The sequence below is a fragment of the Silene latifolia genome, chromosome 11 (assembly GCF_048544455.1).
Source record: "Silene latifolia isolate original U9 population chromosome 11, ASM4854445v1, whole genome shotgun sequence".
Taxonomy (NCBI): domain Eukaryota; kingdom Viridiplantae; phylum Streptophyta; class Magnoliopsida; order Caryophyllales; family Caryophyllaceae; genus Silene; species Silene latifolia.
In genome coordinates this window covers 18,693,269-18,708,449 of record NC_133536.1, presented here as the reverse complement: position 1 = coordinate 18,708,449, position 15,181 = coordinate 18,693,269, and the positions used below count along the sequence as shown (strand labels likewise).

The following is a 15,181-nucleotide window of genomic DNA, read 5'->3' as shown; positions in this document are numbered from 1 at the left end:
TACGTTTCAAGTGAATTTACCTTAATTATTTTGCAGATTTGTAATTATGCAAACAACAGTAAGAAACATTAGCAGTTAAATTAGAAACATTAGCAGTTAAATTAGGTAGGGCCGCGCGAACGCAGGCCCCCATTACAAATTAAATTATGACATCGACTCTCCCACATTTGGGGAGATCTTAGGCGTGTGCATCTCCTAAGTGCAATGGAGACCACATACCTAGGCCATGAGCCTTCTTGATAGCCCATAGACCCTGTCCAGGTAAGTATGTTGTTCGGTCCCCCTCTGTTTCGTTTTGTATGAATGTTTGGTGGTCATATGTTTTGATATACCGATGTGGGATACTACTTTAGCTGAAATTGTATTGCAATTCTACCGAATGAACTTAGTTACTTGTCTTTATGCAATGTGTAAGCATTTCACAGGTAATAAAATAACGTAATCCCTTATATTAATATAAGAGTTCATTTACTTATTTATTTTATTTTGTATGACGAGGAAACCCGCAACCGCTACTTTTGATGTGCACTGGATAAACCCCTAAGTATACATGATAGTCTACAAATCACGCATACCAGGTTAAAGAATAATATCTACAGGTATGAGATGCGGAGCTTTGTTATGTCATATACTCCCTCTGTCTCATTTGCAAACATTTGGTTGGAAAAGCCATAAATCTTAGAAAAATATGATCACATATTCCCTCCGTCTCAATGATCACGTACTCCATCCATCTGTGGAATCAGAATCAGAATCGGACTGAGAATAAATTAGAAGATCCCAAGATAAGGGGCTTTGGATGAGGAATATACTCCGTGTGTGACATTTTCTAATATGCTTTAGATCAGTGGCATATGTACACTCGTACTAACATGAGTGAAAAGTGAAAACTGACCAGAGACCAAAACCCTTGTTGTTGTCTTTCACTGTCAAGCATATAAGGTCATTATAGTGTGGCATCGTCAGTCACCACAATCTGAAACTCATTTGCATCGATTATTGCCTTGTCACTGATATATGCCATCAGCCATAATAAGTTTGTAAAGATTAGGTATCAATTGTTATTCTGGTCGATAATGAAATACCGTACTTAATAATCGAATAATTGAAACAATAGTCCCCAATTCAATTTGTCTTGACTCTTGTGATTGATTGTGATTAAAGTTCCGTAAGGGATGTCAATCAGGTTTACAGAATTACGTTTCAAGTGAATTTTCCTTCGTGTAATTATTTTGCAGATGTGTGTTAGTGATTTTGATCACATTACATTTAAATGTATTCGGGTTTCTTATGTCAAATCGGTTTGGCTCGTAATGGATATAATGTGAGTCGGGAATACGGAGTGTATGCTCATATAATCGTATATCGAGTCCATGTGTATAATGGATAAGGAACACTATTTAAAAGTGTTGTATATTATGTCCTTTATCAGGATTATATACTCGGGGTCAAAGTATATTATATACTTAGCGAAAAGTAAGAATAAAAAACTGAGAAATATGATTTGGTCACGACCCGGGGTTACAAAGCCCCGATAGGGGTTAATGCAATTTGTTCTCTCTTTCACGCGTGACTGCCTCATGACTTTGGCAGTTATCTTAATTTTTGATTGGTTTCAACAAAACCAAACATGCATGGCTTATCCGTTTGTCTGACTATATATGTTTTCATATATAAACAAGATGTCAAAGATACAAAAGATACTCCACTTTTTCATATCTTGTTTTTGATATTTAACAAAGTAAAAACCTAACCCTCTTATTGTTTATTGTTCTTGCTTTAGACAAAGAAATAGTCTTATTCTACAGAGATTTCGTGATAAAGCGTGTTTAACACAATTCGATTTGGTGTAATATACCGCTTTCATATTCGTCTTATTCTACAGAGATTTCGTGATCAAGCGTGTTTTCGTGATAAACGTGTTTAACACAATTCAATTGGGTGTAATATACCGCTTTCATTTCTGTTTTAGTACCTTTGTATAAATTATTGTTTGTAATACAAAACTACAACAATGTATAGTTATACGGCAAACAATGTTAAGAAACATTAGCAGTTAAAATAGACAGGGGCTGCGCGGACGCAAGCCCCCATTATAACAAAGTATGACGTAGACTCTCCCGCATTTGGGGAGATCTTAAGCGTGTGCATCTCCCAAGTGCAATGGAGACCACAAGCCTAGGCCATGGACCTTCTTGATCGTCCATAGACCCCGTCCAGGTAAGTACTTTCCTCAGCGTCCCTCAGTTTCTTTTTGTATGAATGTTAGGTGGTCATATGTTTTGATATCCCGATGTGGGATACTACTTGAGCTGAAACTTGTATAAGAATATTGGAATTGCACTTCTACCAAATGAACTTGGTTAACTTATCTTTATGCAATGCATGTGTAACCATTTTACTTACACTTGCAAATTAATGTACTTCCTTATTTATTATTTTATTTTTGGTGAAAGAAGCGGGATTAACCCAAAGAACACAAGTTCAAAACTAACAAAAAAACTAAAAGGCATAAAACGGAATATAATGAGGCCTAGCAACGCCTCCCATATCCTCTTGAATCAACTGGAACAGCTGCGCCGACATATCCGACACTTCCCAGATTTGTACTTTTTGCCCTTTCACCACGCCATGATTAGCCATAGTGTCCGCACACGTGTTTGCTTCCCGGTAAATATGGTGAATGTGTACCTGTATTCTCGTATCACGCACAAATGATTTGCATATCCTGATCAAATGAGAATGTGCCGATGAATGCTCCTACTCATGCTTCATAAAATGTCCGCACACGTGTCAGCTCCCCTTTGTTTCCTGTTGTATGAATGTTAGGTGGTCATATGTTTTGATATCCCGATGTGGGATACTACTTTAGCTGAAACTTGTATAAGAATGTTAGAATTGCACTTCTACCAAGTTAATTAACTTATCTTTATGCAATGTGTAAGCATTTTACTGGTAATAAAATAACGTAATCCCTTATATATTAATATAAGAGTTCATTTACTTATTTATTTTATAATTTTTTATGACGAGGGAATCCGCAACCGCTACTTTTGATGTGTACTTGATAAACCCCAAAGTATACATGATAACCTACAAACCACGCATACCAGGTTAACCACCCTTTTTAGAGAGTGACAAGCTCGAAGTTTAGAAGGCATTTCCCTCCAGCCATTTTATCTCTACAAAATTGCTCTTGGTGAGACTTGAACCTGAGACCTTTGGAAGTGTCATCTAGTTTTATTTAACCACTATTTATTTATTTATACTGTAAGTAACACAATTTATCAGTATTTTTATTTTTCATTTTGTTACTTAATTAACTGCTTCTTGTTTTACTATTGACATTGAATTGATTATTTTAGACAGAAATATTCTACTATATGTATATACTAGTTAAGTTTAAATAATGCATTAAAACATTTACAATTTTCAAATACCTAAATTCCGTACCTATCTATGTTTATTATATAAGTGTACTTACTATATCTTTAATCATAATCCGTACCACTTTATTACATGTGTTACCAGTTTTTCATTAAATAGATAAATGATTTCATGTTTAATCTCTCAAAAGACTTACTTAAATAATCGTCTACACTAATTGACATCTCTATTTATCAAATATTCATATACCCTCTCATAGTCTCATGGTCTAATATCGCTTATTTCATAGGGTACGATACAGGATATTGTTCTTGAGATAGATCATTGATACGAATGCTAGTAATCCTGTGGCCATGTTGATGGGTGCTAAAAGAATGAAGGCTGCATCAGAGGAGATTCCTCCAGCAACTGTACTAGGGGCTATCATTGCAGAGACTGGTAGATATGGCCCAAAAAACATGGAGCCCACTAACTGTCAGCAGCTCACCAAAGGAAGGTTGCTCAATGACACTACCAATTCTGATAGTAGCTGTTATAACAGCACACAATCTCGAGAGGGTAGTACAACTATAAGTCAGCAATAGTACAAGGAGAATGTGCAATATTTTCTATTTTCCAGCTAATAATGTGATGTTTATCCTAGCTTGACAATCAAGGCAATTAGTCTATATATAGGCTGTTGTAATGAGTGATAAGGCGTAAAATGAAATACACAAAATTGTCCCAAGTTGGATTCTGTTGAAAACCCAGGCAATAATACTTTGCTGCAGTTTTTAGCCATAATTAGCCTATCAATTTGTCTAATTTAACAACTAATTGCTTATCTTCCTTTCATTGTTCTAATAATTGCTTGAGCTGTATCAATCACCCTAATAACATCGTCAAATGAATAAATTAAACAGTCGTAAATCTGACCTTGACAAATAATACTGGTTCGATTGATCTGAATAAGGCGTGATTGAATGATTGATTATTTGGGCTAATCAGTTAGGAAAAGCACCAATTACGTAAACGTAAATAATTAGCGAGATGGAGGGATAAGGGGAATGTGGGCTTATCGTAAACGTAACTCAGTCCTATCCATAATATCTATAAATATTATTAAAAGGCTAGACATTAAGCGCCACGTAGACAAATGTGACATGGCAACAATTAATTGTGACGTGGCAAAATATAGTCCACGTGGAAATACTAGCATAGTAGTACACATGAAAAAAAAAATTATCAATTTCACATTTAAAAGCTACTCTCATAATTAATGGTAAGAAACTAAATTTAGATAATTTTAATTTCATAGGATAATTTTTAAATCACTCTCATGCAAAGTGGATTTAATAATAATAATAATCTATAAATATAATTAAAATGTAAGCTAAACTATCAACCATTAACTATATGTCTTATTTTAATTTCATAAGATAATTTTTAAACCACTCTCATGCAAACCTTTTACATTATACTAGTTGTTGCGCCGCGCCCTCCCGGGCGCGGAGCCCCAATTTGGACAACTGTTTATGAAATCCCGATCGGAATATCGTGTAGGTGTTGTGCTTATGTGTGTAGAATAGTTTGTGCAATTGGTCTCCCTTGTGACGGGTTACCATTTGTGGCGGATATTTTGTGAGTTAAAATGGTAACAAAATGGGTTAGTGGAGAAAGAGGACCACATGAATAGTGTTGCAGAAAGAGAAAAAGTGGGTACTTTGTGAGGTAAAATGGTATCCGTCACTCAAGAGTGACGGATATGTACCGTCACAAACAAGAATTTGTGTAGTTTGTGAATTACTTTGTCAATCTGGGCCAAACCACGCAGTGGCCATATTGACTGCCTGACTGCATTATTGTGGGTGAGCATCATCATATAGAATGAAAGTGTAATAAAGGTATGAATATAAATGGTACATAGGATTATGATGGGACAAAGTGGAGAATGTATACAAGGAGAACAAGGTAGTTTTTTTTGGTAAAAGGAGAACAGGTAGTTATGCATAAAAGAGAGTTACTTATACACAATATTTAGTTGAAATGCCCTTTTTTTCCGGTATCCGAGTCAATTTTCTTCTTCGCTGCAAGTTCTTGAATTGTTCATCTTTCTCATCATCACCCTGAGCTGACGAACCTTGAGCTGACGAGAGCAAAAATGAGAATGCTTGCAGATAGGGATAGACACATAACGCCAATCGTAATCTCTAAAGTATGGGTACAATTTTAAAGGACAGAAGTTTAAAACCTGGAGTGATGTGCGATGATGTTGCCAATCATTGCCACTTGATCAAATCTTTCCTTAGCTCGCTACAGATTATAAACCTCAGGATACAAAGAGGAAAAGATGAGAAAAGGAAAGGAGAAAAGACGGAGAATGAAAGGAAGAAAGAGGCTAAAAATGAAAGGCGTGAAGTGAAAGGAGAACAAGAGAGGCAGCATGAAAGGCAACCTACACATTTCAGCTAGCATTCAATGAAGCAGGCCACATAAAAAGAGGTCATCTTAAGTCCAAATAATATTTTTCACAGTAACAACATAACTAAACAAATAAAGATGCACCCTACAGTTAGTTACCTGCTCACTGTCCCTTTCGGCGAGGCTAATGAGTATCGCCCATTTAACCTGAACAATCCAGCCTTCTCCTTGTCTCTGCCTCGAATACTCACTCATTTGAACAACTCCCCCCAAAAGAAATAACAACTCAGTATCAAATTAACTCCAACACCAGTCAGAAACGGGTACGATCCACACAGAAAATGAACAGGGAGATAACTTAACGATCCAAAAACCAAACAACAGATGTTAAGTACAATCCCGTATTCAGTTCAATTGTAACCTAACAGCACACGTTAACTACAATACCATATTGAGTTCCATTATTGTTCCCTAAAGAGATACAAACCCAAGGTAACATATATACCAGTTCTGTTTCTTGGCAAAGTTTGAGAGAATCAAGATCTATTAAACTTGCTTCTATTTTTTTTTCGCAACACATTTTACAGATAAGCTTATTGTATCTCTGCTGGATAGGTATGGCTTATCTGTTAAACCTCATTATTTATTGCATCGTATTTTATTAAAAAAGAATCCCACTGATAAGTAGTCAGTTTCAGTTATAATTTTTATATAGAGTATTGACATAATTAACTTAATTAGTTTCTTAAGTACGGAAAGACTAATACTCTATATGAGTGAATAGAAACAGAAAATAGACAGCAAAATTTTGACCTGAACTATATCCTCTCCATTAATCACTGCCAAATACATTGATTTGTTGTAGCAATAGCTAACCTTGCATCAATTTGGTTGTAAGGTTGTCCCTGAAGGGTCCATTATTTGACAGCTCCAATATTGTTGGCATTGCCTCAGTGTATCACATTATGCTCCATAGCAAGACGATCCCTTAAGGTGGCCCTCTGACTGCAAAGTTAGTAATGTAAATTAATATCCCAGAACACTTTTTTTGCTTTTTCATAATTCAGATATACTATTATCGACCCCTCATTATGTATACGAGCATCGGGGGAGTAGGGGATAAAGAGGGAGGATGGGCGGGGTGCGAAAAAACATCGTTGCTCATATTATTCTTCAATAACATGTTAAAAAAACGATCTTCCTATTTGATAGAAAAGAAAATATGAACACCACGAGATCTAAATAGAAAATAGTACAATCTACTATTATTTAAAAAGTTTTAGTTCAAACACATCCGTAGTTCCTAGTTTCCAAATGTTGCCTCCATTTTCCTTTCAACTTTCCTGCACCATGGACGAAGTCTATGAGCTAATATAAGGAAAACTACTATATGGAAATGTCCACACCACTCAGAAATCAGAGAAATTCCAACAAATAAAAAAGAGTCAAATCTATGAGCCAGATAATCATGTAAAAGCCGCTAACTTTGAAGGACTCTACTCATGTACACCGCCGGTTATACCATTAATGAGAACATAATATAACAACCATATGCCGCCACTTCCCAACAAAAGAAGAAGTGAACACTTCCAAACCTCCTTTTCAAGTGCATACTTCTGGACACAACGTTAGACATCACTCAAATCAACTAAACACCAAAAGGCGAGGGTGTTTAGCACCGGAGTGGGAGCAAAATATTAAAGTTTGTTAGGGTGTCTATCAGGGTGTGGATAGAGTGGGTCAGATGATTTGTGCTAGGCCAGTTTTGCTAGGTTTACACAATACTGTATGAGGCAGTTTCTATTGAAGTCCATACTTCCCGCACATAACATGAGACATCACCCAAATAAATTCATCATTCATCAAACTCGATTATCCAGTTGTACACGGTAGGTACACATATATGGACCTTATTTCACAACAATTCAGATCCGTCAATAGGCATATTGCGTCCATCTCCTCACTACGCATCCGTAATAATGAGACATCTACCGAAAGAAAGAATTCAGGTTTGAGTTCAAAGTACAGTATGCAAAATGACAACCACCAAAAAACGCAAAATATACAAGTCAAACTAAAAGAAAATTAACTAAATATGGATATGCAGATAACCTTTTTTAAGAGAGGTCAAATCCATTTCCTATACCCGAGAAAGGCAATCTACCGAAATCAGTAGTCCGTTTCCTAGAAAGGTGCGTAAATTTCTCCCATTCTCTATTTTCGTCAAACCTGTGTAGTTTTGAAAAAAAAAATTATAAAATAGAATTAATCGCCTGCAGCTGAAAATAGAGACTAAACTTGCACCACTTATAGCTGAAAAATAATAAAATTGAATTAATTCTCTCATTCTCTATTGACTGATCGCAGTACAAAAATACCCAGTGTCAACAGGCTAAAATATATATATGCAAGTGACTAACCAGCGAATGAAGTACATTGGCCTGCCACTTATAGCAAGCAGCGCGTCAAAATCTATTCTTCCCTTATTCATATTAACACCCTTGACAAACTTTCAATCCCAGCATGTTTCCAACCATATTCGGTTCCTAATATCAAAATGAAACTCAGTGGTTAAACCAAAAATCAGCAGAGATAAGCGAATATTCAGACATTAGTCAACGACCCAATCACCATACTTAGCAACGACACCTCATACCTATTACCGTTACACACACCAAGTATTGTTGCAGCAATTAAAATGAGGCTCGGTTGCCGCCTTTTACCTCCGATCTCTAGAATTAACGACAAGTGCAACTAGAACAACAACGAACAAAATTTAGAACCTTAAAACGAATACAACAATACTAATAGTGACACGGTAACAAGCATAAAGCAGTAAAGGCAATGATGATAGTAATAATAATAATTTCCTCCTGAGGCCACTTCCCAACATCAACCTCATGCCCTGTAAGCACATACCCGGAAACCCTCAATTTTCATCATTTTTGGTGATTTCAGTAGGAATTGCTTTCCTCGATGGAGATTTGCACATACCTGGATATTATCATAAAGTTCAAACAGAGGCACAGCCAACAACTTCAGATTCCTTGGTACAGCGAAGTATTCTCTCCCGGGCAAGTGAACCATGTAAAGCTTTTTACACTCCTGCCAAAAAATGGTTGGGGTCAACATATTTTAGAGATTAAAAATAAAAAAAATAGAGAGAAAACAGTCCATCTTCAAAGAAATTATTTACCTTCGGTTTTGCTATGTGAGGAGGGCAATAGGGGTACATGACTGTTTCAAAATTTGGTCTCCACCTAGTAGCAACGCACTCCCCAATATGCGAAGCAAAATAACACTTCATCTTACAATCTTAAGCATCAAGACAAAGAATAAAGAATTCGATTTAAGACTACAATATGACAGCGTCTTGACGTAGACCTGCCAATTAGGCTGAATAGAGGAGTTAGCACCAAGTTTGCTAGAAAGTTTTCTCTTCAGCCCGTCAATCTCTGTTCATTATCAAGTAGGAAAAAAAAGAATGATGAATAACATGAAGTTAAAGGGTAAAGGAAAGCGATAATTGAACGGCAGCGGTAACATACCATTTTCACCGGGTTTTAAACGATCACAGTGAAGTTTGCAGAACGTGTTCCCAATTTGTAGAAGAATGTGCGGATGAGTAAAGGATGATTTAAGGCGGCGAGTTTTTTGATGAGCAATTGCAGGTTATAAATGCGAAGTCGATTGTTCGTTGTTGACAGAATAGGGTTTTTGAAAATGGAAACGTTAATGAATTTGGAAATTGGGCAGCAAGATGGGAAAGGCAAAATTAAAAGGCGGTGAATAGAAGAGGGTAAGGTTAGAGTGGAAGGTCAGCGAATGAACTTACTACCAAAGGAAAGATGAAAGAGCGGGATACCTTTATACAAGCAATACGAACAATTAGAAATTGTTATACATATCTATAACCTCAACTCAAGGCTAATATTCACATTGGTATACACACCAAAAAATAACTCAAAATGGTAGACATTCTAAAATTCAACAGGGCGCCACGGTTAAAAAATGAAACAAGATAAGGAAAGCCTAAAACAACGACACTGAAATTTAACAAAACCCTAAAACGCTTAAAAACAGTAAGAATGATCTGAAGGGAGTTCTCTTCACAGATTCGATATCAGCTGAAGGAGCTGCATCAACCTACAACAAAAAAATATTAAAAACGAGAAAAAGATGGAAACTTTATTATTGAGAACAAAAAACAGACGAAACACGGATTGGAATAGTGGATTATGAAGGTGGTTTTTATAATGGAAGGGAGGGGAAAGTGGGGAAATATCTAATAAAATGATAAGGTAACATTACAATTGATAATCAAAGAAATGGCAACAACAATAATAAGAGTAATACTAATCGGTGACAAACCCAGGAAAAATGAAAAGGATGAGCTTACTAGTTCAAAGATAATCGGAGATATGAGCTAAAATCATCGGCTGAGTTCAGATTAGGAAAAGAGAGGGAGAAATGAATCGTTGTTTCCGCAGTTGTCATCAAAAGCATCATCGTCATCGCCATCAAATCAACACCTTATCGTCACTACCATGACACCAAGTCCTCATCGCCAGAGCCGTGGTCTGATATTGAATGAAGAGATAGACACGGATAACAATTTAGCACAATACCAAATTGATTAAACAAAGATACCAATTGATCACCCTAATTTCGACCACAAAAATGATTTTTCCGATATGAAGGAATTGATCTTCATGTGAGGATAAGAGGATACAAAAGAGCATGGTAACTAAACTGATGAAACTAATACAAAACTGAAACTAAAACAACCAAACTTGAAACTGAAACTAATACATAATTAAACTGACCGCATAAATACTTATTAATTCAACGGGGCACCATTGGGGGAAAAACAAGATAAGGAAAGCCTAAAAGAAAGACACTAAAAATCAATTAAAACCCTGAAATTCAACAGCTCAACATTGTACACCCAGAAAATTACCTGAGCAAAACCAAGTCAGAGTGAGATGCAAAATCCCAATCTGCGAAAGGCAGTGTGAAAGTTAGATCAATAAAAATATTGTCAAGTTTTTGTCGCATAACATAACAATAATAATAATAACAATGAAATCAGAAATCGGATCGAGATAACAAACAACAAAAATAATTACCTTTGGGAGGATGTGAGAAGCCGAGCTTTGTTGAGAGATTTGTGAAGAGTGAAAATCGAAAGACGGATGAGAATGAGTAACAATAATAATAACAACAATGAAATCAGAGATCGGATTGAAATAATAAACAGCAAAGGGGATTATCATCTGAAATCAGGGACAAAGCATAGCGAATGCGCTCACTCCACAACACTGCAACAACAACATCGACAAGATAAAAATATATAAAAGTTTAAAGAAATCAAAGGAAGACAATAACTAAGATTACCCATCACCATAATCTACTGCAGTCAGCCACCAAAAAACCCAGGAATACAATAATAGGTGCGCTTTCGAAGCAAAAATGGCAACCCAACTGGACTACAATAATAGATCGATGATGATAGTGAATGGATGAGAATAGGCTGGGTTTAGGAAAGGATGTTGGATAGATCGATGATGAGTTATTGAGGAGTGAGATGAGAGTGAGTGGATGAGAATAGGCAGAAAAGGCAAGGTTGTGAATTAAGGAGAAATGGAGGGAGGGGATTAAAAGAGAGAATCTAACGGTAGGAGGGAGACTTGGCTGTGCACTATTCATTGCTACAGTGCAGCCAAGTTCTCCCTTTTTAAGAAGTAAGGATTTCTTCTTGCTCCATATTTATGTATGTAAAATCAATAACTCTATAATCTAAATACAAAATCTAAATATCTAACTTAAAGGCATGCTAAATTACCTATCATAATCTACATGTCATATCTATACAATAATATAAATAGGCTACCTTGAGCATATGTATAAGACATGCGACAGCGTAGAATCACTAAGAAAATTTCATTTGATAATGTGTGACTAATTAATAATATTCATTCATAGAATTAAGATAGAATACTTATTATCACATTTATGACCCCTTATTCATGTCTAACTCTTCATTTTCTCTTTAGCTCTTCCTTTTCCTTTTTGATGATTCATTTCTCCCCCTAAAATTTACCTCCTTATTTGACGCTAAGTTAATATAAGTAAAGTCTTTAAAATAAGCACTTTCATTTTTTACCCTCTTTTTCTAAGCTTTTGGCATATTCATATGTTATTGAAACTTTTCATTGCATATAATTTTTATTAATCATTTGCATTTGTGAAAAAAATAAAGTTATATCATACATAAGATTTGTGTTTTATTTGGTATTATTTAAATAACTTTTATTGATGTCAATTTGTATTTCTCACCTTGATTTATTTTAGCAGATGGAATGGTACAATTTTCTTATTATTGCAAAGCTGGATTGTGCAGTTAATTACGTTATACATAAGGTATGTTCTACTAGTTTTGTTTGTGTAATTTATATAAGCTTATTGTAAAATGCACAGTTTTTTGTAATTTATCCACTAATATCGCTTTGTGGTAGATTTATTTTATACTATCTTTATGTAAACTCTCTTACAAGATTAATTGAATTATCGTTAAAGTATGTTTGTTTCTTATTCCATTTTTGTAGGTGATGCTTCCTTTGTCTTCTCATAATATTAACATAGTGTGTTAAAAAAAACTACTTGGGAAATGTGTAGGCAACAGAAGGATTTAGTTGAACAAAAACTTGATATTCGTCCTTGAACCATGTTCTAATGATATTAAAACTTATTTGGTACGTAATTGTCTCACTTGATATAAAAACAAAAAATTTTTAGTTTTTAATTCGAATTTAGAGGATCTTAGTAAATTGTTTTTTTTATAACTCTGTTTTTGTAAAAAAAAAAATACAATATAGTTAAAAGGCTACTTAAAACATCTAATTTTAATTCATATGTCATTTTTATAGTATTGGTTAATATTAAGGCTACATCAGACTTATTTATTAAAATTCTTCATAAAATTTACTAATATTTTCTTATGGAAATCATAATACCGATCATGATTTAAATTATAGAAATGAATTAACAATTTACTCTCATCATTTAAATCGTACAATTTATCCATCTAACTCTTCATTAACCATAGAGATAGTAGTTAAAAGGTCTTATATGTAGTAAATAAAAAGTCTAATAATTTGGATTATAAAGTTACTAATAATATTTTTTAGTGGAAACCATAAGATCATGTACTAAATTACAAAAATAAATTAAGAATTTACTCTCATTATTAAAATTTAAATCGTAAAATTTATCCATATAATTCCTCATTAGTAATAAAGATAGTAGCTAAAAGGTCTTATATGTGGTAAATGAAAAATCCAAAATATATTGGATTATAAAGCTTCACAATTTCTCATATTGTTACTTTTGATTTATTCCAAAACCATCTTAAATATTGTAATTAGCACACTTACGGAAAAGTGAAAAATAAGGTGTATATGTGCATGTGATTCAAACGTTCATAGTCTTCTTAAAATTACTCCATATTTCTATATTTTAAGATTTTAAATTAAACGTTAAATAAGTTGTATAGTTAGTTTTGTAATTAAGATGATGCTTATTTAATTTTAATTTTAATTTTAATTTAACTATCTCAATTTGCAGATTATTAATTGTGAGGAGGCTATTAAAAAGTGGAGATTACATGTTTGGATGTAAATGTGAAAAACCAAAACATATTTTTTACTCTTTTAGTTGGCTTACAAAGTATCACCATTCATCATCGGCGAGATTCTCTATTTTACATGTATATTTTTGATAAAAATTATAGATTTTGAGGAAAAGTTAAATTAATAGTATCCATTTAACTTTCTTAAAAAAACCTATCAGATATGTAACTGCGATCTTGGAGTGCTTTGTTTATCGACCTAACGACGCAACCATTTTTAGCTTAATTATTTATGACGTACATCATAAATATATAAAAATAACAAATTTGTAAAAAATTTAAACAAACATTTATAGTTATAAAATTAGCTACATTAAATTGTTGACTACAAAATATTCATGAATAATATTAACATGTTTTAAAATATATGGAAATAAAATTCAAATTAAAACTTCTATCTATATTACTATGATGAGTATGATCATGAAAAATAATAATAAAGAAGTAAATATTTACAAATGTTTGGTTTATAGCTTATTCGCGATTAAAAAAATATTTTATATTTTAGTTAAAGATGGACGTCAACAAAAGCAAATAAATGGAACAAATAGAACAAGTCCGCAATTTTCGCGGGTACAAAACTACTATAATATAAAAAGACAAGCCTAAATATTAGCTTTCAACATTCACCTTTAAGACTATTAAAGCATGACACATCATCATTATTATTTACAAAAATTGAAAAAATCATAACATTAAACACTTGTTAAATCACAATAAATATTAGTATTTGTTTTTTATTTGTTAAGAAAAATTAAACTTAAAATTAAAGCCAATATATCTCATATTAAACACAAATATAATTCTCACCATAATCTTTCAAAATTATGCTAACCATTCAATCTACCTTGAATTATTGTTCACAAATAAAAATATAAAAAAATCTATTTTGAATTTTTTTTAGGTTGAATTAATTACATAGCTAAACAAAACTGAAGACAATAACAATAATAACAATAATCGTGAGAAAACACTAATAAACATAACAATAGTCGTGGCAAAATATTAATAATCCACGGCAAACGTTTAGTAAATTGTAGAAAATATATATTGATAATATATTGACAATATATTATGGTAGTATAAGTATAGATTGATAAAAAAAAATTCTTACGAGTTCTTTTTGTCAATAAGGCCCAGTGCGACCGCAAATTCGGGATTGTATAACACCACCAACGTGACAATACAGCTAACCCCGTGAATTTCACGGGTAATAGAACTAGTTTGACAAATTAAATAGGAAATTCTATCCTAGACAAGTGCCACATTAAAGCAGCAATACACTTGGACATTTAGGAATCAGGAAATGTAGTATTTCTAGGAAATCAATGCAATCTTAATGCCTTCAAAGTTTCTGGATATAACGATATTACTCCATATGTAAACTAGTGGATGTATCTACTGTGAAGAGAAAGCTAACAAATGCAATAGTAAGTTTTTTTTTGTGGCGGGTTAAATATCACCTACATGCATAGTTAAGACAAAAGTCAACGTGTTTAGAGAATCACATTTGACCCATCTCAAGCCTGTGATGGATATTGTATGGCCGTCACAAACGAAAATTCAGTATTCTGCTGTGCTCCGTATTATTTTGGTGTTAAAAATTAGTAATTGATACCTGATAACTTAAATGCAACAAATTGATAAATATAACAATGCAAAAGCTGTTCAATTAATAGAAAATTGATAGGCTTTTAATGATAA

At 33.6% G+C, this 15,181-nt stretch overlaps 1 long non-coding RNA gene and 2 other non-coding genes across 3 annotated transcripts; all 3 read right to left on the bottom strand.

Moving 5' to 3' along the window:
* Window positions 1–105: 105 nt before the first annotated feature.
* On the bottom strand, window positions 106–269 carry LOC141616452 (U1 spliceosomal RNA). Its single transcript, XR_012530799.1, has one exon. It is a non-coding gene; the product is annotated as a U1 spliceosomal RNA (small nuclear RNA).
* A 1,796-nt stretch (window positions 270–2,065) lies between these two features.
* LOC141616428 (U1 spliceosomal RNA) lies at window positions 2,066–2,228 on the bottom strand. Its single transcript, XR_012530777.1, has one exon. It is a non-coding gene; the product is annotated as a U1 spliceosomal RNA (small nuclear RNA).
* A 4,446-nt stretch (window positions 2,229–6,674) lies between these two features.
* LOC141612755 (uncharacterized) lies at window positions 6,675–8,300 on the bottom strand. Its single transcript, XR_012529188.1, has 3 exons — window positions 8,208–8,300; window positions 7,900–8,016; window positions 6,675–6,792 (listed from the first exon to the last, which is right to left on the bottom strand). It is a non-coding gene; the product is annotated as an uncharacterized LOC141612755 (long non-coding RNA).
* Between the last annotated feature and the right edge of the window lie 6,881 nt (window positions 8,301–15,181).